The sequence below is a fragment of the Mus caroli genome, chromosome 1 (assembly GCF_900094665.2).
Source record: "Mus caroli chromosome 1, CAROLI_EIJ_v1.1, whole genome shotgun sequence".
In the NCBI taxonomy this organism is placed as follows: Eukaryota; Metazoa; Chordata; class Mammalia; order Rodentia; family Muridae; genus Mus; species Mus caroli.
Window position 1 is genome coordinate 73705435 of NC_034570.1, and position 4296 is coordinate 73709730.

The 4296-nt window shown below is 39.6% G+C and overlaps 1 long non-coding RNA gene across 1 annotated transcript in view; it reads left to right on the forward strand.

The window, feature by feature from the left end:
- Window positions 1-3634: 3634 nt before the first annotated feature.
- LOC110294591 overlaps window positions 3635-4296 on the forward strand; it is a 30808-nt gene continuing 30146 nt past the window's right edge. The window contains exon 1 of the long non-coding RNA XR_002377957.1: window positions 3635-3697. This is a non-coding gene — a long non-coding RNA (uncharacterized LOC110294591). The remainder of the gene's footprint in view (window positions 3698-4296) is intronic.

The window sequence follows — 4296 nt, forward strand, 5'->3', positions numbered from 1 at the left end:
GGTGCTGAGAAGAAGGTATATCCTTTTGTTTTAGGATAAAATGTTCTGTAGATATCTGTTAAGTCCATTTGTTCCATCACTTCTGTTAGTTTCACTGTGTCCCTGTTTGTGTTATATTTTTAAAAGAAGATGTATCACATAATTTTTGATTGAAGAAGTGCTTTGGTGTTATTCATTGCTTAAATCTATGTAAGTTGCTGAAAAAAAGGCTGACATTGTCTTGTGCAGAATTTAAGCTGCAGAAAGGATATTGGACCATGAGACAGAAAATGAGTTTTTTTTTTTTTTTTTTTTTTTTTTGGTGATGTAAACAGGGTGTCCCTAACTTGCTGTGCAGGCTTGGATTCTGAATGCATCTCTACTCTCATTACCTTTGAATGTAAAAACCACATCTTGTTCCTAATGTCACTTCTCTCAGGACAATTACCTCGTCAGCACTTCCTGGCAGTTGGCTACTTTCTACTTTGCATAGTTTAGGTTATTAAATCTTTGAGAGGTAGAGAATGCTACAATATCTTCATGTATCAGACTGAGGATCCAAGACTTAAAAGGACCTATTAATGATCCTAAAGATCTTATAGATGTGTTAGAGAGGAGGCATTTTGATTTCAATTTTGTATACCTTTCACTGAAAGACTGACAATTATTATGGCAAATTATCACTTTTACAATTTCAGTGGTTGTCTACCTGGAAGGTTGCCATCAGAAGTAGGTAAAGATTATTTAACCCCTTCTAGAGAGGCTGACATTAGCTCCTCAAAGGTTTGGCTTGCACAATGAGGCTTCTAAGTGAGTCTTAGTTCAGTTTATATTGTGTTGAACTCAGAGTTAGAAGCCACATGCAGTTTCTTGGAGTGTTGAGACTCTCATCTAAACTCCAAGATTGTAATGCTGTTCTTCTTGGAATAGCTTCTAGAAGATCAGCTCTTTAATACTGGGGTTTAGATTAGAGATCAAGCTTCAGTGTGACCCTAAAAATACCAGGAAAGCAGTGAAGATACAGGAGAATTTAGGATATTTTTGCAGTTTATTAAAATGTGAAGTTGAGAAGAAAATGTCTGCTACAGGTAATATTTTAGTCATTTTCAATACCAAACTTAACAATAATCTGTTTATTCTCTCTTTGCAAGGATTCTTTTATTTTTATTAGATATTTTCTTCATTTACATTTCAAATGCTATCCCCTTTCCTAGTTTCCTCTCTGAAAGTCCCCTATCCCCTCCCACTGCTCTGCTCCCCAACCTACCCACTCCCACTTCCTGGCCCTGGTATTCCCCTGTACTGGGGCATATGATCTTCGAAAGACCAAGGGCCTCTCCTCCCATTGATGGCTGACTAGGCCAACCTCTGCTACATATGCAGCTAGAGACACAGCTCTGGGGGTACTGGTTAGTTCATATTGTTGTTCCTATGAATACCCTTTCAATGCTGCCATTTAGCCAATTGCTTTTTCTAGCGTGTTAAATGATACAGTAATGGGAACAGATAATCTTTTCCTCCTGAGCTGTCCATTTCTTCTCGTGCCCCTCAGTGCTAAATCTCTTCATATTCATAAGAGATTTGTAATTTCTTATTACAAATAATTTTAAGCTGCTTAATTGGCTGTGATGGCTACTGTTAACCACCAACTCGTCAGAATCCAGAATTACCAGGGAGATAGGCTCTCCCAGGAAACACTCCTGTGAGGGATTATGTTACCAGGATTAAATGAGGTGGGAAGGCTCAGGCTAAAACTGAGCAGTGCCGTTCACTGGGTTTAGGGTCATGGACTGAATACAAAAGAGAAAGAGAGCTGAGTACATGCATCCGTGCCCTTTCCTTTTCAGTGGCAGATGCAACGTGAGCATCTGTCTCAAGCTTTTGTCTTCCTTTTACTAAGGGTTCCTTGCCGTGCTGGACAGTACTCTTAAGAAGCATGACTTGAGCCAGTGAGCCAGGTTAAACCTTCCTCCCTGAAGTTGCTTTAGGTCAGGCTTTTATTTCACAGCAACAGGAAATATAAACTAAGATGCTGGCCAAAATGTTATTTCAAAAATCAAGGGTGTTTCAGAGACCAGTGCTTTCATCTATGTGGAAAGACTTGGTTGTTTCCCCCAATTTCCCAGAGTTCTTAGTCTGTAGCAGCTGTGCCTAAACTGAACATCCTAAGACTAAGGAAGACCAAAAAAAAAAAAAAAAAAAAAAAAGAGAAAAGAAAAGGTGAGGGTTCATGAATGAATGAATTATACCTGAGATTGGAGATGAATGAATGAGTGAAGGCGAAACTGCTCATTTTGTCCTTGAAGGAGAGTGCTTTGTGTTTCTTGTGGTGTTAAGACATCGATGAGTGTCTACATGAGTTTCAGAACTGGGACAAATGCAGATGACAGCTTGTGTGTATGTGTGTGTGTGTATGTGTGTGTGTGTGTGCATGTACACGTGCACAACAGTAATGAAGAAGAGGTTAATAATTTGACAAGGAGTTGAAGAGACACAGGAGGGGCAAGGGAGAAGCGGGAATGTAAATACAGCACTTGTGTATACAGTTCTGAGATGATTTAAGTAACAAATAATTTTGAAATAATCAAGAAGAGGTGGAAGGGGGCCAGCAATAGAAGATGTGGCTGGAAATCTGACTTCCACAGGGAATCACCCTTTAGAAAATTCCAGACAACAGAAAATTACTCTTTCCCTGAATTCAAGGTGAATAATGTTGTAAGTTAAAAATTTTCAGTTTTTTTTTTGTAAATCCAAATAATTAAGCAGAAATATGACACCTAGGAAACACAGTATTTCTTCTCTCTTCTTTTAGAAAAGGCCATGGGAATCATTGACCATGAGTGTCTGGGGTTAATGATACACAGACACCATAGGAAAAACCTCAGTGGTTTGTCTTTATTCCTACATGATGGAAGAAGAGTGTTCTCTGACTATATTTGTTTTCAATCACAGACTGAATGAATGGAAAATGTTTAGTTATTGTACAGGCATCAAGAGTCAGTCTCTTTAGGTAGGAACCCATTGAAGTTGTTAGTAGTTAGTGATAAACAGCATTCAAGGGGTGTGTCCTAATATACTAACTGACCTTCACCCTATCTTTTCTTTTGCCTGCAGCTAAAATACTTTGAGAGATAGGTCTCCCGAGGATGCTCTTTGTTCTTTATGCTCAGCCTAGCATTGAGGCCCTAGGAGAGATCTGAATCTATAATACAGGCTAACGTCTCCCTATCTGTCAGGATTTGATGAATGCTAAAGATATCTGGAAGTGTTCCTGTCAGTCATCTTTCCTCCTTGAACAATGACCTTAAACTGAGCAAGCTAAGTAGAGTAATAGGGCTATTTTTCCTAGAGAACATCTAATGATCCAGGAAGGACTTGACCTTTTGATGTACCTGCCTCCATCTCCTGAGTCCTGGGATTAAGGCGGTGTGCTCTCACTTTTGGCTTTGTATGATGTTGAATCCTAGGGTCTCTGCATGTTAGTCAAGACAACCCACATCTCCAGCTCAGAAAAAGTTTTAAACCAATCTGCTCACGTGTTCTCACCTGTTCCTCTTTTATGAGATACATTTGTCTCTTGAATTAGACTATGACATCACAGAGCTCCAGTTTTTCACTGATAGGTGCGACATGGATGCGAATGTGGCTGCCCGACACAGATTTGGTGGTAGGAGCATCATCAACCTGAACAATGCATCTCTGGCTTTCTAGTACACAGGTGGTGTTGCTCTTTCTTGCATGCTTGTCTGTTTTGATTTTTTTAATAGCATATTTGTCCTCAAATACAAATTTTGGTAAACATTTTTGGAAAAGGGATTGAAGGCATTAGTAGTGGACGAAATGGCTTTGACGCCTATAGGAAGAAACTGTTCTGGCCCTGCCCATTCAAGCAGCCAACCCAGGCATATTGGGACAAGGGGTTCTGGATGCAAAGGCTGACTGCCTTAATTGTTCTCTGGGAAATTTTAGCCAACTCATGATGATTAAGTTGTACCAGGAAACGTTTGAAGCAGGAAATGCATTTGAGAAACCTGAAGTTTTAGTAGTTAAGAGAATTAAAGACCCCAAGGAAAAGGAACACCAAGCCTTGGTCACTAAGGACAGAGATGTCCATAGAAAATACAAGGGAGTCTCTAGATGGTCCATCCTTTCGTCACAGCTCCAATCTTTGTTTCTGTAACTCCTTCCATGGATGTTTTGTTCCCAATTCTAAGAAGGGGTACAGTGACCCCACTTTGGTCTTCATTCTTCTTGAGTTTCATGTGCTTAGCAGATTGTATTATATATCTTGGGTATCCTAAGTTTTGGGCTAATATC